This window comes from Giraffa tippelskirchi, chromosome 2, assembly GCF_054371585.1.
Source record: "Giraffa tippelskirchi isolate mGirTip1 chromosome 2, T2T-mGirTip1v1.2.pri, whole genome shotgun sequence".
Taxonomy (NCBI): domain Eukaryota; kingdom Metazoa; phylum Chordata; class Mammalia; order Artiodactyla; family Giraffidae; genus Giraffa; species Giraffa tippelskirchi.
In genome coordinates, this window is record NC_137276.1 from 97,449,406 (window position 1) to 97,471,479 (window position 22,074).

Consider the following 22,074-nt stretch of genomic DNA (forward strand, 5'->3'; position numbering starts at 1 on the left):
GGTGGATCCTACCTATAGCAGGTGCTGAGTTTCGGAGCCTAACAGCAAAGCAGTGCCAATTACCTTCTTTCTGCCACAACCAGACCATGAGATAGTTAAGTAAGAAGGCCCCCAGACACTGGTAGGTAATTCATTTACATAAATTCTTTTGTTTAATCCTCATAGTAAGTCTTGACATATTATTATAAAGTGGTATATTATCTCCACTTTTCTTTGAAGATTGAGAGAATTTTAGTGTTATGGCCAAGGTCACCAGCTGGTTAATACAAGAATGAAGCAGAACTCCAGTCTCCTAAATCCTAGTTGGTGTTTTTTCCTCTGTATACCAATGTGTCCTCCACCTGGATATGTCCCGTTCCCTTCAGCACACATAAGCTTAACCCAGCTGTGAGGGGACTCAGTAGTCAGAGTCCAGTTCTCTTACTTCAGAGAAGAGATTAAGTGAGTTTAAGGTGGTAGAAAATTGGGGATTGGAATCCAAACCTCATGACTGAAATTGAGGGCATGTTCAGGGCACCAGGCTGTCCTAGCCCTTGGAAGGGACTAAAATTCTTTTGCCAAGGGAAGAGTATCTATTTTACAAGGTCGCACTGTTAGGAGAGACACAAAAAGAAACCCTGCCTGGTGATTGTTCAGTGTATTCCAATTTATGAAACATTTTCACATCTAAGATATCCTTTGAGCCTTCCAGCAGCCCTGGAAGTCACCAAGTTCTGTGCCCTGTGTCATTTCTCCCTGGAGACTCAGAGTGATTGAGTGTTCCACTCGAAAAAGAACTGGGACAGGAGGAGGGCTGGCTTCTGTGCTGACCTATCTGTTCTGCCTCTTGGTTACATACAAGCTGAGAGAGGCCCTTCCTGGAGACTCCGCCGCACCCTGCAAATGCAGGCTGGGCTGCACTCACCCTTGGCCTCTGTTGGCTCTGTGTTTCTTGCATTTCAAGGAGCCAGCAGGCTGAGGGCCAGAAGAAGATCTCATTAAGGAATATGAAACATATGCTTCACCGCTCCTTTGTTGCTGTCAGACAAGAAGACTGAAGAATTAAGTGTTGATGAATTTCTGGAAGTGAACAAAGATAGTGCCAGAGTCAAGAAGGCAAGAGAAAACACCAACTTTTTTAAAATGACGAAATCCGAACTTAAAGAGACTGTGAGGTTTCAAGCAACTGACTAGTTGTCCAACCTTGGAGTGATTCCTCTACTCTCCTCCATACTCGAAAGCTTGAAAATGTTATTTTGAAAACATATCCTCCAAGGATTAGCAATGCTTTTGTGGGACTAGTCAGTGATGAATCAGAAATTTAAAATGAACTTCTAAAATTTGAAGTTAGGATTCTCCAACTGTTTTTACTTTTCTGAAATACAACGTTGAAGACTACCTCCTTCCATCTGGGCAGCCAGGCCACTCGGCTGTGGTGAGTGTCTCCTTGGTGAATGTCATAGACATGGTAACCTGCCATTCAGATCCCCTTCATTGCAGGATTGCTGTCCCAGCTACTGGGAGTGCTGTTAGCAGAGAGCCTTGGGCCTTCAGTTCCTTCAGAGGTTGTCTTGTCTGTAGAGATTTGCTTCACCTAAGGTCAGTCTTTCAGAGCAGGCCATATTCAACGAAGAAAGATGCAGGAAATAAAGACCTAGCCACCTCAATCCAACTTGGGAAAACTTTGATGGGCCATTCTCACTCTTATACTCCGTTTGAGGGAGCCAAGGCTACTGTTGGGCTTGCACTGGAGTTTGGTTTCTCACTCTGTCAACTCCTGCTTCTTTCCCCTTTGTTCAGCAAGGGTTGATTCCGAGGGCACTTCCCCATAAATAGCCAGCACACTAAACTCCATTTTCAATCTGCTTACTGGAGAATATAATTTGAGATAAATTGTTTCAATATTTTTTCAACCTTTAGATGATTTTTAGAGCAGGTTTAGGGTCACAGCAAAACTGAGCAGAAGGTAAAAAGATTTCTCACAGAACTCCCTGCCCATCACACACACAATCTCCCCCAATATAAAAATCCCACATCACAGTGATTCATTTGTTACAACTGATAAACCTACATTGACACATCATTATCACCCAAAGTTCATAGTTTATATTAGAGTACTATGTGCTGTGCTGTCCTTAGTCACACAGTCATGTCCAACTCTTTGAGACCCAATGGATTGTAGCCTACCAGGCTCCTCTGTCCAAGGAATTTTCCAGACAAGAATACTGAAGCAAGTTTCCATTTCCTACTCCAAGGGATCTTCTCCACCCGGCGACCAAACCCATTATCTCTTGTGTCTCCTACATTGGCCAGAGGATTCTTTACCACTGAGCCACCAGGGAAGCCCCATTAGAGTTCTGCGTGTGTGTGTGTGTGTGTGTGTATGTATGTGTGTGTGTGTGTATTAGTCACTCAGTCGTGTCCAACTCTTTGTGACCCTATAGACTGTAGCTTGCCAGGCTCCTCTGTCCATGGGATTCTCCAGGCAAGAATACTGGAGTGGACAGCCATTCCCTTCTCCAGGGGATCTTCCCAACCCAGGGATTGAACCTGGGTCTCCTGCCTTGCAGGCAGATTCTTTAATGTCTGAGCCGCCAGGGAAGCCCATAGGGTTCTATAGGTTTTGACAAGTTCATCGTGGTATGTATCAATTATTATGGTGTCATACAGAGTAGTTTTATTGCCCTAAAAACTCCGTGCTCTGCCTGTTCATCCCTCCTTCCTTCCTTTTTTAAAAAATATTTTATTTATTCATTTGGCTTCTTCAGGTCTTAGTTATATAAAGCAACTCTTAAAATGCAGACAGGCAGGATCTTCATCATGTAGGATCTTTTGTTGCCAGGTACAGACTTTCTAGTTGTAGGGTCAGGGGCTCCAGAGCACACAGGCTCAGAATCTGTGGCAAAGCAGGCTTAGTTGCTCTGTGGCATGTGGGATCTTAGCTCCCCCAATACCCGTGTCTCCTGCATTGCAAGGGTTAGGGTTAACATTGCATTGCCCTGCATTGCAAGGAACACGTGTATTGGGTCCTTTATGAATCACTCTGATATGGGATTTTGATACCAGAGGAGGCTGTGTTTGTGATGGGCAGGGAGTTATGTGAGAAATCTTTGTAACTTCTGCTCAATTTTGCTGCATTGCAAGGCAGATTCTTAACCAATGGACCCCCGTTGGTTAAGGGAGCCCCCCTCCCACCTTCCTTTATTCCTAGCAACCAGTGATTTTTCAATGCTTCTTTAGTTTTGCCTTTTCCAAACTGTCATGTAGTTGAAGCCATACAGTAGGTAGCCTTTTCAGATTGGCTTCTCTCACTTAGTAATATATAGGTAAGTTTCTTCCATGTCTTTTCATGGCTTGGTGGCTCATTTCTTTTTAGGGCTGAATAATAATACACTGTCCAGATGGACCACAGTTTATTTATCCGTTCACCTAGAGAGGGACATGTTGGTTGCTTCCAAGTTTTGGCAGTCGTGACTAAAGCTGCTGTAAACATTCCCATGCAGATCTTCATGTCGACATACGTTTTCAATTTCTTTGAGTAAATACCAAGGAGTGTGATTGCTGGATCATATGGTAAGAGTATTTTTAGTTTTGTAAGACACCTGCCAAACTGTCTTCCAAAGTGGCAGGACTATTTTGCATTCCAACCAGCAATGTAAGAGAGTTCCTGTTGCTCCATATCCTCATAGCATTTGGTGTTGAAAGTGTTCCAGATTCTGGCCATTCTAATCAGTATGTTGTGATATCTCATTGTTGCTTTAATTTGCACTTCTCTGATGGCATGTGCTGTAGAGCGTCTTTTCATATGCATATTTGCCATTGTGTATCTTCTTTGGTGACAAGTCTGTTAAGGTCTTTGGCCCATTTTTAAATTGTGTTGTTTTCTTAATGGTTGAGTTTTAAGAGTTCTTTTGGATAATGGTTCTTTATCAGAGGAGCCTTTTGCGAATATTTTCTCCCAGTCTGTGGCTTGTCTTCTGATTCTCTTAGCATTGTCTTTTGCAGAGAAGAAGTTTTTAATTTTACTGGAGTTCACTTTATCAATTATTTCTTTCATGGATTGTATCTTTGTTGCTGTTGCTAAAAAGGTATCATCTTACCCAAAGTCATCTAGTTTTTCTCTTGTATTATCACCTAGGCGTTTCATAATAAGCTTTGTATTTTATGCTTAGGTCTATGATCCATTTTGAGTTAATTTTTTTTGAAGAAAATAAGATCTGTGTCTAAATTTTTTTTCTTTGTGTGGATATCCAATTGTTCCAGCACCATTTGTTGAAGATACTGTATTCTTTCTATTGTATCATCTTTGTTCCTTTGTCAAAGATGAGTTTATTAGGACATGGGGAAAGGGGATGAGAGGGTGAAATGTATGGAGAGATTAACATGGAAACTTGCATTACCATATGTAAAATAGATAGCCAACGGGAATTTGCTGTATGTCTCAGGAAACTCAAACAGGGGCTCTGTATCAACCTAGAGGGGTGGGGAGGGGAGGGAGATGGGGATGAAGTTCAAGAGGGAGGGGATATATGTATACCTATGGCTGATTCATGCTGAGGTTTGACAGAAAACAACAAAATCCTGTAAAGCAATTATCTTTCAATTAAAAAATAAATTTTAAATAAATAAATAAATTTTTAAAAATAGAAAAAAAAGATGAGTTGATTATATTTATGGGGGCATATTTCTTTTTTTTTTTATAAATTTATTTATTTTAGTTGGGGGCTAATTACTTTACAATATTGTAATAGTTTTTGCCATACATTGACATGAATCAGCCATGGGTTTACATGTGTTCCCCTTCCTGGACCCCCCACCCACCTCCCTCCCCATCCCATCCCTCTGGGTCATCCCACTGCCCCAGCCCTGAGCCCTTGTCTCATGCATCGAACATGGAATGGTGAACATGAACTCTCAACTCTATTCCATTGATCTATTTGTCTATTCTTTTGCCACTATTGCACCATCTTGATTACTGTGGCTTTGTGGTTAAGTCTTGAATCTGAATAATGTCAATCCTCTACTTTGTTCTTCTCCTTCAATATTATATTGGTCACTCTGGATTTTTTGCCTTTCAATGTAAACTTTATTTAGTATTTAAAATTCTTAATTTTATTTTCCTCTGCTTCATTGTGATATAATTGATATAAAACATCGTGTAACCATAAGGTGTACAAGTAATGGTTTGATATATGTATATACTGTGAAATGTTTGTCACAATAAGGTTAGTTAACACATCCTTCATCTCACATAAGTACCATTTTTGTTGTTCATCTTATGGTGAGAGCACTTAAGATTTACTCTCATAGCAACTTTCAGGTATACAGTATTGTTAACTATAGCCACTGTGCTGTACATTAGATCCCTGGAACTTATTCACCTTATAATTGAAACTTTGCATCCTTTGGCAGACATTTTCCCTACCTCTTATTCCCTGATAACCATCAATCTGCTCTTTATTTCTATGACATCAATACTTTTAGATTCCATGTATAATTGAGATCATACAATATTTGTCTTTCTCTGTCTTGTTTATTTCACTTAACATAATGCCTTCTAGATTCATTCATTTTGTTACAAATGGAAAGATTTTTTTCTGACTGACTAATATTTCATGCAGTTTTATATATATATATATATATATATACACACACACACATACAGTAACCCACATTTTATTTATCCCTTCATCCATTGATGGACACTTAGTTTGCTTTCTTGTCATGGCTACTGTGAATAATGCTGCAGTGAACATGAGAATGCAGTTATCTCTTCAAGATAAAGATATCAGTTCCTTTGGCTATATACCCAGGAGTGGGAACGCCAGATCATATGCAGTTCTATTCTCAAGTTTTTGAGAAACTTCCATACTGTTTTACATAGTGGCTGCACCAGTTTACATTCTCACCAACAAATCACCAAGGTTCCCTCTTCTCCACGTTCTCATCAGTCTCTGTTATCTTTTTTTTTTTTTTAATGATAGCCATTCTAACAGGTGTGAGGTGGTATCACATTGTGATTTTGATTTTCATTTCAGTGATGATTAGTGATTTTGAGCCCCTTTTCATGTATTTGTTGACCATATGTATGTTTTCTTTGGGGAAATGTGTATTCAGACCCTTTACCCATTTTCTAATTGGATTATTTGTTTTTTCCCTATTGAATAGTATAAGTTCATTATGTATTTTGGATGTTAACCCCTTAACAGATATATGGTTTATAAATATTTTCTCCCCTTCCTAGGTCACCTTTTCATTTTGTTGATTGATTCTTTTGATGTGCTTTTTAGCTAATCATAGTCCCACTCATTTATTTTTGCTTTTATTGCTTGTACTTTTAGTGTCACATCCAAAAAACCATTGCCAGGACTGATGCGTGTGTGCTTTCCCTTGTTTTCTTCTAGAAATTTTATATTTTCAAGTCTTATGTTTATGTCTTTAATCCATTGTAGGTTAGTTTTTGTGAATGATGTAAGACAGGGATCCAGTTTCATTCTTTTTTGAATGAATATCTTATTTTCCCAACATCATTTATTGAAGAGAATATATTTTCCCCATTGCATATTAGTTGACTACATATGTTGGGATTTATTTCTGTGATCTCAATTCTCTTCCTGTGATCCAATTCTCTTCCTGATCCAATTCTCTTCTCTTTCTGTGTATGTTTCTATGCCAGTACCATGTCGTTTTGATTAGCGTGGCTTTGTAATATAATGTGAAATCAGGAAGCATGATATCTCAAGCTCTGTTACTTCTCAAAATGGCTTTGCCTATTTGGGGTCTTTGTGATTACAAATGAATTTTAGGATTGTTTTTCCTATTTCTGACAAAAATGATATTGGAATTTTAATAGGGACTGCTTTGAATCTATAGATGGCTTAGAATAGTGTGGACACTAACAATATTAACTCTTCTAATCCATGAACAATAGACATCTTTCCATTTATTTATATCTTCTTCAAAATTCCCCTCAATCAGCTCAGTTCAGTCACTCAGTTTGTCCGATTCTTTGCAACCCCATGGACTGCAGCATGCCAGGCTTCCCTGTCCATCACCAACTCCCAGAGCAAGCAAACTCAAGCTTGCTCCCATTGAGTCGGTGATGCCATCCAAGCATGTCATCCTCTGTTATCCCCTTCTCCTCCTGCCTTCAATCTTTTCCAGCATCAGGGTCTTTTCCAATGAGTCAGTTCTTCACATCAGGTGGCCAAATAATTGGAGCTTCAGATTCAGTGTCAGTCCTTCCAATGAATATTCAGGACTGATTTCCTTTAGGATGGATTGATTGGATCTCCTTGCAGTCCAAGGAAGTCTCAAGAGTCTTATCCAACACCACAGTTCAAAAGCATCAATTCTTTAGCACTCAGGTTTCTTTAAACTCCAACTCTCATACTACTGGAAAAACCATAGCTTTGACTAGACAGACTTTTGTCAGCAAAGTAATGTCTCTGCTTTTTAACATGCTGTCTAGGTTGGTCATAGCTTTTCTTCCAAGGAGCAAGCGTCTTTTAATTTCATGGATGCAATCACTATCTGCAGTGATTTTGGAGCCCAGGAATATCTGTAGGAGGATTACCAGCCAAATACAGTCACTAAGGGTTTCCCTTGTGGCTCAGCTGGTAAAGAATCCGCCTGCAGTGTGGGAGACCTGGGTTCAATCCCTGGGTTGGGAAGATCCCCTGGAGAAGGGAACGGCTACCCACCCACTCCAGTAGATGTATAGACCTTTTACTTCCTTCGTTAAATTTATTCCTGTGTAGTTTATTGTTTTTGATGCTATTGTAAATAGAATTGTTTTCTTTATTTCTTTTTCATATAGTTCATTTGTCATTTGGTTCATCTATATTCATCTGGGATATTGTCTTGTAGTTTTCTTTTCTTATAGTATCCTTATCTGGCTGCGGTAAAAAGGTAATGCTGGTCTTGCAAAATGCATCTAAGAGTGTTCCTTCCTCTTCAGTTTTTTGGAAGAGTTTAAGAAGGAATGGCATTCATTCTTTTAATATATTGTTGTATTCAGCCATGAAGCCACCTGGACTTTTCCTGGTAGGATTTGATTACTAAGCAAACTCCTTACTTGTTGTTGGTCTGATTTTCTATTTCTTCATGATTCAGTTTTGGTAGGTTGAATGTTTCTAGGGATTTATCCATTTGTTCTAGGTTGCCCAGTTTTTTGACATATAATTGTTCTTAATTCTTTTATGATCCTTTGTATTTCTGTGATATCAATTGCAATGCCTCTTCTTTCATTTATAATTTTATTTGTTTGAATTCTGTCTCTTTTTCTTGGTAAATCTAGATAAAAATTTGCTTATTGCTTATCTTTTCAAAAGTCAACTTTTAGTTTCATTGATCCTTTCTAATTTTTTTTTTCTATTCTCTATTTCATTTACTTTTACTCTGATCTTTGTAATCTCCTTTCTGCTAACTTTTGGCTTAGATTGTTTTTCTTTTTCTAATTGCTTGAGGTGTAAAATTAGATAGTTTGCTTGAGATCTTTCTTTTTTTTCTTAATGTAGGCCTGTATCACTATACACTTTCCTCTTACCACAGCTTTTGCTGCATTCTGTAAGTTTAAGTGTGTTGTATCTCCAGTTTCACTTTTTTAATTTTAATAGTTATTTGTTTGGCTATGTCAGGTCTTAGTTATGGCACACAAGATCTTCATTTCATTGTGTAAGATCTTTTGCCACAGCACACAGACTGTCTTGTTGTTGTGCACGAGCTCAGCAGTTGTGGCATATGGGCTTATTTGCTCTGTGGCATATGGGATCTGATTAGTTCCCTGACTAGGGATTAAACCTATGTCTCCTGCATTGCAAGGTGGATATTTAACCACTAAATCACCAGGGAAGCCCTTCCATTTTCATTTGTCTCAAAATATTTTTTTATTTTATTTTTTACCTATTAGTTGTTCGGGAGTGTGTTAATTTCCACGTATTTGTTAATTTTCCAGTTTTCCTCTTGTTTTCAATTTGTAGTTTCATACCATTGTGAAATGATAACTGGTGCATTTTTAGTCTTTTTAAACTTGTTAAGATTTGTTTTGTGGCCTAACATATGACTTGTCCTAGAAAATGTTCCATGTTCTTTTGAGAAGAATAATATTCTGTTGCTGTTGGATGAAATGTTCTCTTAGTTCCCCAACCAAGAATTGAACCAAGGCACATAGGAGTGAAAGTGCTAAGTCCTAACCACTGAACTTCCACATAATTGCCTTGAGTATTATTTTCTGATGTGTTGTATTTTCATGTTATGAATTAGTATCCTTTTGTTTCAGTTTGATGGATTCCTTTCATCATTTCTTGTAAGGGAGGACTAGTGATGATGAATTCTGAACTTTTGTTTGTTTGAGAAAGTCTTTATCTTACTTTCATTTCTGCCAGGTAAGATATTCCTGATGACAGTTTTTTTTTTTTTTTCTTTCAGCACTTTAAATGTATCATGCCCCTCTCTCCTGGCCTGTATGGTTTCTGTTGGGAAATGCATGGATAACCTTATGGAGATTCTCTTGTATGAGAGAGAGTCTTTTCTCTTGCTACTTTAAAAATTCTCTCTTTGTCTTTGATTTTAGACTGTTTTACTATAATTTGTCTTGGGGAGGATTGTTTTGAATTGAAACATGAAATTAGCTTCATGGACTTGGATTTCCAAATTTCTCCCCAGATTTGGGAAGTTTTCAGTCATTATTTCTTCAGATAAGCTTTCTACCTCTTTCTCCCTCTCTTTTCCTTCTGGAACTCCAATGATGCATAGATTGTTTATCTTAATGGAGTCCCACAAATCCCATGGGATTTCTTCATTTCTTTCCATTCTTTTTTCTCTCTATTTTCAAATGATCTGTCTTCAAGTGCACTAATTCTTTATTCTACTTGGTCCAGTCTACTGTGGAAGCTCCCTATTGAACTCTTCAGTTTAGTTCTTTAATTCTTTAAAATTTCCGCTTGGCTCCTTTTTATTATCTATCTCTTTGTTAAACTTCCCATTTTATTCTTATGTTGTCTTCCTGATCTCATTAAATTATCTGTTTTCTCTTGTAGCTCTTGAGCATCTTTAAACCAATTATTTTTAATTCGTTATCCGAAAATTCACATGTTTCCGTTTCTTTGTGGTCAGGTACTAGAAGTTTACTGTAGTCCTTTAGTGGTGTCGTGTTTCCCTGATTCTTTGTGATCCTTGTAGCCTTTTACAGGTGTCTAAACATCTGAGAAAGAAGTCACCTCTTCCAGATTTTATGAACTGACTGGTAAAGAAAGATATTCACCTGTGGGTGGGGTACACAAGAGCATGCTGTGACCCAAGGTTTAGTGGTGTAGGGTGTCAAGTGAAGGGATATGTGGCAGCTCCAGATCCATGATGTGTGTGATGACAATGGCTCAGCCTGCTGGGGTCCACAGCATTGACAACCATGTGGTCTTTGATGAGTATTGCGGGGAGTCCACAATGGCTATAAGGGCTGTTGGGTGCTTCCAGGTTATGAAGATTATTGCAGGCACTGGTGGTGGCTGGAGCCAATTGTGTGCACACACTTGGCTGTGGGAGCCAGCTGCAGGTGCCTCTTTAGTGGCAGGGGATGGTTGCTGACACACTCAGTGGTGAGGGCTAGGGCCAGAACTAAGGACCAGGGCCAACTTCAGGGACAATAGCATCTGTGTATGCTGGCTATGCAAGCCTACTCCTATGGCCACAGAATCTATGGGAATGCACATAGCAGTGGAGGCCAATGATAGGAGTTGCGCCAGGGTGTGCAAATTTCACAGATAGAAGGGCTGCAGGTGAGATCAGCAGCGCAAGCCAGTGACAAAAGAGGGGTTTTATATGTGCCAACAAGCAGCCGTGGGGCCTCTGGCTGTTGGCCTGGACTTGTGCAACTCTGAAATCATGCAACAAGTGCATGGCAGTAAAGCCTGGTGACAGTATGCAGGTCAACAGGGTACAGGTGCACAGCTGAAGGGGCTAGCTGCAGTTGAGTTCACCAATGCAGGCCAGTGATAGGAGACAGGGCTGGATTGGGATCCAGAAGCAACTGTGGGGGCTCTGGCTGTTGGTGTGCATTCTTGTGGCTACAGGATCTCACCACAGGCACATGTAATACTATGGAGGTTAGCCCTTGGGGCTAAGTTGGCATTTTCACTTATGCAGGTGTAGAGGCAGGGGCTGGCTGCTTTTATGGATCTTGGGCTGGAGTGGTTGGAGGGAAAGAGACTAAAGAAAGAGCTGGGAGGGACTTAGACAGCTAGTGTCTTCCAATGTGAAAATTGGTGGGGTAAAAACCATTGAAATCTGTAGAGGGTCATTGGTGGCTGTGCTGGCCTTTAGTTTCATCAGTGGTAAATCTCCTGGGGTCCCCTACATAGCTGATCACTGGAAAGTGCAGTGCCTCCTACTGCATGGCTGATAATGGGAGAACTTCTTCCTGGCTGTCTCTATATATCTCTGTATATCTATGTAATTCTGTATATCTCAGCTTTGCTTGTCTCTGGGTGGGGTGAAACTGAACTGGGTCCCTTGAGTATTGCCCCTAAAGTCTGGTTATTCATCCTGCTCTCCCATTACTGATGAGGAGAATTATTTCTAGCTGGAAAATTTTCTCTTGGAGCTGAGCAGTGCTGGCCTAGGGGATAGGATGATGCAGGCAAAATGGAACTGTTAATTCTCCCTTTTTGTGAGTTATTCTCAGGTTTTTTTCCTACTGTGTGGCTGAAATTTCTAAAGTGGAATCCTGAGCTCTCCCAGAGCTGTTTTTGTTTTGGATGCCCTTCTAATTGTCAACTGTTGTGGGAGGACAGAGACTGAAGTCTCCTACACTGTCATCTTGGTGACATCACCCCATACAATTTGGAATCAGCTTATAAATATCCACAAAATACCTTTCTGGAATGTGATTAGGATTGTATTGAACCTATAGATGAAGTTGGGAAGAACTGATATCTTGACAAAATTGAGTGTTCTTATCCATGAACATGGAGTAGCTCTCCATTTATTTAGTTCTTTCTGTATTTCTTTCATCAGAGTGTTACAGTTTTCCTCATATAAATATTGTCCATATTTTATTAGATTTATACTTAATTAATTTGTTGAAAGTTAGTGTAAATAGTATTGTGTTTTTAATTTCAAATTTGACTTGTTCATCATTAATATATAGGAAAGTGATTTTTTTTTATTTACAAGCTACTAATCTAGTATCCTGCAAACTTTCTATAATTGCTTATTAGTTGATTTTTTCAGATTTTCTACATAGATGACCATTTCCTCTGTGAGCAAAGATGGATGTCTTTGTTAAAATGTATATAGTTTCCTTTCCAAGTTACATACATTCTATTTTCTTGTCATATTGCACTAGCCAGGAATTCCAGTATGATAAAAAACAGTGATAAAAAGGAATATCCTTGCTTTGTTTCCAATCATAATAGGAATGTTTTGATTTTCTTATCATTGAGTATGATATCATGTGTAAATTTTTTTATACACATTTTTTGTCAGATTAACAAAGTTTTCCTCTATTCTTAATTTGCTGAGAGTTTTTGTCATGATTGGCATTGGATTTTGTCAAATGCTCTTCCTCCATCTATGGCCATCTACAAACCAAGTTGAGAGACTTCAGAAGAAAAACTTTGCTGACACCTTGATCTTGGACTGTTAGCCACCAGAACTGTTAGAAAATAAATTTCTGTCTAACACAGGACTAATCTTGACCATTTTTTGAGCTGATGATGCTCACTCATGGTACATTGTCAATGTTCTGATTGTAGTGCTACATTTTGAGTTTTATATTGTCCTTGTCCATATCAATGCTTCTGTGCTATGCTTTGTTGCTCAGTAGTGTCCAACTCTTTGTGACCCCATGGACTGTAGCCCACCAGGCACCTCTGTCCTTGGGGCTTCTCCAGGCAAAAATACTGGAGTGGGTAGCCATTCCCTTCTCCAGAGGAACTTCCCAACCCAAGAATTGAACTGGGGTCTCCTGCATTGCAGGCAGATTCTTTATCAGCTGAGCTACCAGAGAAGTCCATCCATATCAATATGTGGTATCAAATTAGCCATAAAGTTAAATACAGAAATCTTGACAAATTCTAGTTCATAGAAATTCCATCAAAAAAGGTTTAGGAATGTATTAAGTATTTATAGTTATAAATGTTGTGTTACTAAGTATATTCTCAAAGGCATGAATGAGAATAGAATCACATGCTTATAATTGTTATGTGTAGTGATTGCTAAAATATTCCACAGAGTAACATCTGGATCTATATATTTCAAACTATATTTCCATTCCCTATATACTTCAATTGTCAGGTTCTGCGGACAACTTCATAAGGCAATTCATCCTCTAACTCATACCTTAATGTCACGATCCCAGGTAAATTAGTATAATGGGCAGTAGGAGTTCTCCTAGAAGACATTTCTAACCCAGGACAGTAAGCAATAAACTACTACATATAGATGGACTGTAGCTTACCAGGCTCCTCTGTCCATGGAATTCTCCAGGCAAGAATACTGAAGTGGGTAACCATTCCTTTCTTCAGGGGATCTTCCCAACCCAGGGATCAAACCCAGGTTTCCTGCATTGGAGGTGGATTCTTTACCATCCGAGCCACCAGGTAAGCCCAAGTACATTAACATACTTCACTAAATCCAAACTAATTGTTTTTCCAACTCAACTTCTCCTTAACCAGATTTCCAAAATGCTCATGGCCATTCCAATGCTGCACAACTCAAGAAGTGTGACACAGGAGAAATTTAAGTGGAAATAAATTTCTTATTTTTGCCAAGTTTACAAAAATATACCACTCTTAGAATGTTCTCGGGTTCTCTCTTGAGCTCTAAAAGAAATTGTGTGCATGTCAGGAAACCTGGAGCTTAAGTTCTAATGATTTTACTATAAACCTGCCTCTGCCACTATGACAGCCTTGACTCTAACACCAGTCATGAATCACTACATGGTTCTCTGACCGACCAAGACCTTCTGTCCATGGCATTTTCCAGGCAAGAATACTGGAGTGAGTTGCCAGTTCCTCCTCCAGGGGATCTTCCTGACCCAGAGATCAAACCTGCATCACCTGTGCCTCCTGCATTGGCAGGTGGATTCTTTTCCACTGAGCCACCTGGGAATCTCTACCCACTTCTAGTGCCTACCTAATTTGCTGGTCTCATACCCTGAAATCAATGTAAAATTCTGCCATAACAATATGAAAAACAATAACTACTTCAAGAATTTCTGCCCTATGTTCCTAACCACAGTCCCATCACATTCAGGTTTATCATGGTCTTTTCCTTGAGTCTCTCTGGTTTGCATTCTAATCATCACTCACTATTGTCACAATATGAAGTGACACCTGTAACCTATCACCTCAGACACTTGACTAGACCCTGAAAGAGAGAGGATCAAGGAAGAGGCAGAGTCTGGATGACCAGGAATGGGGAACCATGACCAGAAACATAACAGCTTAAGTCAGGAAGAAGAGTTGACTGGGTTTAAAATATAATCTCCTTTTTGTTTATTTTATTTTTATATTGAACGTGCTGCTTCTGAAAAGTAAATGTATCTTTAACGTGAAAAGTAAGAACCTCCCCACTTTGAAGTCATCATCCCTTACTCCATAGTTAATCAGTCACTGTGGTTAATGATTTCCTCTGTGTGAATCTGAAGGATTAATTTTGAGAGAGAGATTATGACTCTGGTTTGAGACACATTAAGTGGAGGATTATGATGTTATATCTTGGTGGCAATGTTCCAAGAACAGCTGGTCGTTTTAAATAGGCAGTTGGAGAAGTGAGAACTGAGGTAGATCTGGAATTTTTTTCTGCATTGTTAATGGTGTGAGAGTGAAGGAGTTGTGAGGGAGAGAAATGAGAGGTAACCACACACACACAAAAAAGAGAGCACAGTTCTTAATCCTAGATAATGTCCACATTTCAGAGGTGGCCAAGGAAAGTGAGCCCTTGAAACTCAATGGTCAATGAGAAAAGCCAAGAAATGATTCTGTATTTTAATGACACATAAACTCAGCTTCCCTGTGAAAAATGCATTATAAACATACCTGGCAGCCAATATTCATACTGACAAAAAAACTTATAGCAGATGTAAATACATTTTTAAAGATTTTTTATGTGGGCCCTTTATTGAATTTGTTACAGTATTGCTTCTGTTTTATGTTTTGGTTTTTCTTTGGCCATGAGGCATGTGGGCTCTTAGCTTCCTGACGAGGGATTGAACCCATAGCCCCTGCACTGGGAGCTGAAGTCTTAACCACTGAACTACCAGAGAATTCCCAAACATAACTTCATCTTGTGCGGTATTTTACTGTAGAGCTTTCTGTTGCTCATTCTTGTTCACCAGTGTTCTGCTCTGAGTTTCTGTTAATATATGCTGGAGTTTGGGCCTCAAGCCTAACATAGACACGTGGGGACCACAAAGTCTCCCCGTGCCTCAGCTTTCTTTTCAGTTTTGCTCTCTGGCCATTGTAAAAACCTCCCTCCTCTCTCACTGTGGTAGGTAGACTTCTAAGGTGGCTTCTTATGATTCTCCAACTGCTAGTATTCATACCCTTGCATAATTCCCTCCCCTTTAGTATGGGCTAGACCTATTGAGTTGATTCTATGGAATTGGTTATGGGATGTCATTTCCATGATTAAGTTATAAAATATTATAACTTCTGTCTTGCTAGCAGATGTTCTCTGTTGTCTCTGGACTTGAACATTTTGAGGAAGTCAGCAATTCGTGTAGTAGAGGACTGTGTGGTGAAGAACTGAGGGCAGCTTCTAGCTCAGTGGTTACCAGCCTTTTTGGCACCAAAGACTGGTTTTGTGGAAGACAATTTTTCCATGGACCAGGGTAGGGAGGGATGGTTTCAGGATGACTCTAGTGCATTACGTTTATTGTGCACTTTATTTTTATTATTATTACATTTTGATATATAATGAAATTATTATACAACTCACCATAATTCAGATCAGATTATCAGGCATTAGATTCTCAAGGAGCATGCAACCTAGATCCCTCACACGTGCAGTTCACGATAGGGTTCTCGCTCCTGTGAGAATCTAATGCTGCTGCTGATCTGACAAGAGGTGGAGCTCAGGTGGTAATGCAAATGATGGGGAGCGGCTATAAATACAGATGAAGCTTTTTTCACTTGCCTACCACTCACCTCCTGCTGTGTCGCCCAGTCCCTAACAGGCCATGGAGTAGTACCTGTCTATGTCCCAGGGGTTGAGGGCCTCGGTTTTAGCTGATAGGCAGCAAGGAACTGAAGTTATCACTGTGCAACAGCCAGTGAGTTGTTGGCTTGGAAGTTGATTCTTTCCCAGTTGAACCTTCAGATGAGATCACAGACTCTGGGCTAAAACCATGATTCCAGCCTTGTGAAAGACTGTAAAGCAGGGAACCCAGCTCAGCTGTGTCCAGATTTGTAACCTACAGGAACTGAAATATGATATACGTGTATGGTTTGAAGCCACTAAATTTGGGGGTAATTTGTACACAGCAATAGATAAATAATAAACATACTAAACTCCTAATGCTGGTTGTCTAAGAAGTGTCCCAAACCTCAAGTGTCAGGCTCCAGACATGCAAAAGCCTGGACCAGGACCATGACAAAGGGAATGGAGAGTAGTAGTATGTAGGAGGCAGGACGAGCTAGACTATCAACTGGACAGTGAAAGTTTAAGAGGAGGAGCTGAGCTGCGTTTCCAGGGGGGAGGGTGGGGCTATTCACTAAGGAGTCATATACAAAGGATGAGGCAATGAGGAGATGGTTTTGCATAAAATGGTCTGTTCTCAACTAGAAAAAAAAATAGTTCAGTTTCAGACTTCTTTGATCTGCTTAAAAGCATATCTGTTGGCAAACTATATAGGGGTACATACACTATATTTTAGAAGCTGGGGTCATGGATATACAAAAGTATACTTTTCATTATACAATTTTCAAAATTTGTACATGTTTGAAATTTTCCATAGTGAAAAAAAAAAAAAAAGCTCAGTTGGTAAAGAATCTACTTGCAAAGCAGGAGACCCTGGTTCGATTCCAGAGGAATATCCCCTGGAGAAGGGATAGGCTACCCACTCCAGTATTCTTGGGCTTCCCTAGTGGTTCAGACAGTAAAGAATCCACCCACAATGTGGGAGACCTGGGTTCAGTCACTGCATTGGGAAGATCCCCTGGAGGAGGGCATGACAACCCACTCCAGTATTCTTGCCTGGAGAATCCCCATGGACAGAGGAGCCTGGCAGGCTACAGTCCATGGGATCACAAAAAGTTGGACATGACTGAGTGAATAAGCATGGTACAAAAAAAAAAAAAAGGAAAAAATTAATAGCTAGGATAACCTCGGTTGTGCTAAAGGAAAAATGAAGAGAGAGAATGTGTATTAAAGGTAACAGGCAGAAGAAGAAGAATTAAATAAAAACAGGACAGTTTAAAGCTGCCTTGTGGGAATTCCCTGCCAGTCCAGTGGTTAGGACTCTGCACTTTCACTGCCAAGGGCATGGGTTCATTCCCTGGTCAGGGAACTAAGATTCCTTAGGGCACATGGCATGGCCAAATTTTAAAAAACAAAAAACAAAGCAGCCTGAGAAGTTCCCTCAGCTAAAGAGGACAGTAGCTAAAACTTTTAAGGGGATGCTATGACCTTGACCACTGAAGGCCCTGAACCAGCCTGAACTCTGAGCTACAAAAACAATCCCAGCCCCTCCTCTGGTAAGATGCTTAGGACATTTCATAGGTAGAGACAGCAGTAGTATCATTCCAAGCAGTGTCATTGTGGAAAGCCATCTAAAAACCCGGCAGGGAAGAAAAGGCCAACAGACAGCCCCCAGAAAATGAACCTGACTGGAAAAGTATCCAAGTTGGTAGTGGTAGACTGCAGAGATACAGGAGTATCCTTCATGTTTGCATCACTGGTAGAGGAAAGGGGACTGGGAAGAAAGTGGTCAAGTGTAAATAAGTGACCTTTCAGAAGGAGATCTGGGAGGCAGCAGGCCTTCCTTCTGGTGAAAATTACAAGATACCTACAGAAGCTAAGAAGGAGCAGCCCAAGACTATTACCAATGCCATTGACTCCTGGGATTAGAGCCATCCAACTGCCTTCCACTGTTAGCCTTTCATAATTCCAAACAATGGGTAAAAAATTTGCAGGGAGCTGAAAGGCTGATTTGAACAGCAGGGATGAGGCAAGGGTAAAACAAAGGCTGACAATTACCTACAGACTTCGAGCCATGGTAGAAACGCTATAGGATCAAATCAAACACAGTAGCAACCAAAGTGTGTGCCACGTGGGACAGATTATAGTTCCAAAGATCACTCTGTGAATGCATCCGTCATGCATTATCCTGGGATAAAGTCAGTGCTTTCTTCTCAAAAAGCTGATGGACCTTACAAAGGTAAAGTGAACATCTCTTACTAAACTCAAAGCCATCCTCAGTTCCTCCACTGCTCAGAGGCAGGTAATATCTGCTGCCATGAAACTGAGTCCTTACCTTGGCAGAATAAATTAGTAGCAGTGACATACTGGTAATTTTTTTTTCATTCAGAGTTTTAAAAAATATTTATTTATTTGGCTGTATCAGGTCTTAGTTGTGGCATGTGGGATCTTTAGTTGTGGTATGTTCCCTGCATTGGAAGGGTGGAGTCTTAGCCACTGGGCCACCAGGGAAGTTCAGTAAATATATAACAACTGGTTCTCAAGGGTTGAAGTAGGGGAGAATCACTGGTTTTAGCATTTGTCAATATCCATGGTGTAAATCCCAATTTCAACTTGACATCACAGAACACAGTTGGGAAGACATGTGCACAAACAGCTCTTACAAGCAACCCATGCTCTACAGGTCTCAGCTAAAGCAACATTTCTTTGAAGTTGTCTTTTCAAGAATCCTCACATCAGTCAGATGCCCCTGTATGTGGTATCTTAGAATCCTGCACTTTTTCATAGCACTATGACAATTAGAATAGCTACTATTGGGCTTCCAGTGTAGCTCAGCTGATAAAGAATCTGCCTGCAATGCGAGAGACCTGGGTTCAACCCCTAAGTTGGGAAGATGCCCTGGAGAAGGGAATGGCTACCCACTACAGCATTCTGGCCAGGAGAATTCCATGGACTATATAGTCCATGGGGTCGCAAAGAGTCGGACATAACTGAGCGACTTTCACTTTTGCTATTATAGAAGACACTTGAGAGCCCCTTGGATTGCAAGAAGATCAAAGATTGAAGGCAGGAGGAGAAAGGGACAGAGGGTGAGATGGTTGGATGACATCATCGACTTGATGGACATGAGTTTGAGCAAGCTCTGGGAGCTGGACAGGGATGCCTGGTGTGCAGCAGTCCATGGGATTGCAGAGTGGGACATGACTTAGTGACTGAACAATAATGACAACAACTATATACCTACTTGTTACATAGTTTTTTATTATATAAGTAGTTATTATATAATTCGCTGTTTAATGCTTTTATTCTCCGCTAGAATGTTAATCTCTAAGAGGGTGAGGACTGTGTCTGTCTTGTTCTTCATTGTCTCCCTAACACCTAACATGGGGTTTTACATACTATAATAGGTACTCAAATATATTTGGTAAATGAATGAGAACTGCTTCATTCTCAGAGTCTCCCAGCCTTCTGTTGGAAGGGAAATCTCCTTTCTTTAAGACTCACAATACATCTTGGTTTCAGCCTCTGAGAGGCACATGCAGATACCTAGGCCTCTCTCTTTCTAATGGAAGGTCACCTGGACTTGGATTTCATGTTTCTTTCCAGTTCTAGATGTCTGCTTATGATGCATGTACTCAGAAACCATTCGTCCAAGAGTTATTCAGTGCTTTAGCCCTAAGTTAAAAGAATCTTTTCAGTGGTGAAAATTAGATACAATTATTTTAATGGTTCTTTCATTATTTAAATACTAATATGAATGTTTAATAAGTCATTTTCCTTTATGGTATGTTGCATACCATATTATTTTATAGCTTTAGAAGTAGCAAACAAAATGATGTTTGTAATACTACTCAGTTTCTAGAAATGAATACATAAAAATGTATAATACACTTAACATTGTTTAACTTTAAAGACATCATTTTTCTCTGATTATAACAGTCTATATTTACTAAGAAAATTTGGAACATTCACAAAAACAGAGAAGAAAATAAATATCACCTTTAATTCTAATACCTTAGAAATAGACCATTAACATTTTCATGTAGTTTCTGATAGTGTTTTTGTTATTGATATCATATAGTTCAATTTTTTAGAAAAATGAAATTATATACATTTTTAGTTTTATATCCTGCCTGTGTCTTTTGGTAGATTGTAGGTACAAGTTGGTACTCTCTTTGAAGGGCAATTAAAATTAATGATACAAATTTAAAATCCATATACCCTTTGACTTAGCAATTCTATTTATTTTCTAGGTACACTCCATGAGCATGAAAAGATAAAAATGTATAAGGATGTTTCAACAGTAAATAATTAAAAGTAACCTAAATGTTCATATGGTACATTTACACAGTGAAATACTGTTCAGCCATTAGAAAGAAAGTAGATGTCTTGTTTCTCATTCAGTTGTTAGAGAAAATAGATGATATAGGACAATGTTATTAGTATGTACTCATTTGTGTAAAAAATTTAAAAATGTAAAACGGGCAATATGGGCACAAAAATATTTCTTTTGATTTGTACAACTGGTTTCTTTGGGGAGGAATATTGTTCTGAAGTGTTAGGAAGGTTAAGTTTCCCTTGCATATACATTTTGCAATATAATTTTCTCTTTTAATAATCATGAGCATTTATATTATATTTTTTAATAAGAAAAATTAAAGATTTTAAAAAGGACCTGAAATTCCAATTTTCAGAAATATTTGTTGTTAACATTTTGATATATTTTCTCCCACTCTTTTCCTTTGTGAGAGTATGTGTATGTGTGTGGATACATTTACATCCATGTGTATATGTTGGTAAGAAACAATCCCCAATCCCCAAGATAATGGGGATTATTGATTATAAATCTGTATCTATAACTTTATATATTAATTTCTGCCATTTACTAGTATCATATTGTAATATTTTTATGTTAATGAATATTCTTTGAAAACAAACAATGTTTCGAAAAGCTATAAAGTTTATGCACACACATATATCATGTATGGGCTTCCCTTGTGGTTCAGCTGGTAAAGAATCCACCTGCAATGTGGGAGACCTGGGGTCAATCCCTGGGTTGGGAAGAGCCCCTGGAGGAGGGAAAGGCTACCGACTCCAGTATTCTGGCCTAGAGAACATGGACTGTATAGTCCATTGGGTCACAGAGAGTTGGACACAACTGAGTGACTTTCACTTTCACTTTTCAGATATCATGCATATATGTGAATCATTTATGTTGTTTTTTTCCTTCTGACTAATTGAAGTAAGGCTGTGATAAATATCTTTGTGTATATTAAATTCCCCATTAATTTATTTAATCAAGTTTAAAATTATACTCAAAGAATAAATTCCTCAAAATAGAATTACTGGGAATTAAGGATCTTTATATGTACATTTAAGTTAATTTCCAGGTTGTTTACACCAGTTTACTGCCTTAGGTGAGGAAGAGATTGTCTATTTATGACAAAGTTAATTTTCCAAAATTAAAATAGCTTTGTTGCACATTTTGATTAAAAATAAAAATACAAATTCAGAAAATGCAGGAAAATAGTAAAAAGGAAAAGAAAAATTACTATCCAGACAGTGTTACCATTAACACCAAGGTATACATCTAGATTTTTTTCTTACTATATATTAACCTGATTTTATTTAACTTAACGTTTCTTTCCAAGCCAACACATCTTATGGAGGTACAGTATCTTTTTAACAAGTACACAGTAATCTATTAAAAGGTAATACTATAAATGGCTGTCTCAGGCTGGGTCCCCTGGGAAGCAGACTCTGAGCTGAATTTTAATAGGCAGGATATTTATTAAGGAGTGACTTTGGTATCAAAATCTATGGGAGGAAGGAGAAGGAAGCAGAATAAGAAAGAGAGAAGTTAAACTGGGATGCAAGCCCAATGAGAGCCTCAGTTGACCTCACAAAGAATTCTAGTGCTGAAATGCCACCCCTTGCCCCAAGAATTATCCCAAA

General features: G+C 39.0%; 1 protein-coding gene across 3 annotated transcripts in view; it reads left to right on the forward strand.

Annotated features, from left to right (window-relative positions):
- Positions 1–634: 634 nt before the first annotated feature.
- Positions 635–22,074, forward strand: part of STAG1 (STAG1 cohesin complex component) — a 483,951-nt gene continuing 462,511 nt past the window's right edge. For 2 of the 3 annotated variants that reach the window (XM_081569675.1, XM_081569672.1), the window contains exons 1-2: positions 635–1,414; positions 13,503–13,577. The gene's annotated coding sequence lies outside the window, so the exon portion shown is untranslated. The remainder of the gene's footprint in view (positions 1,415–13,502; positions 13,578–22,074) is intronic. The other variant, XM_081569671.1, reaches the window with a different exon arrangement.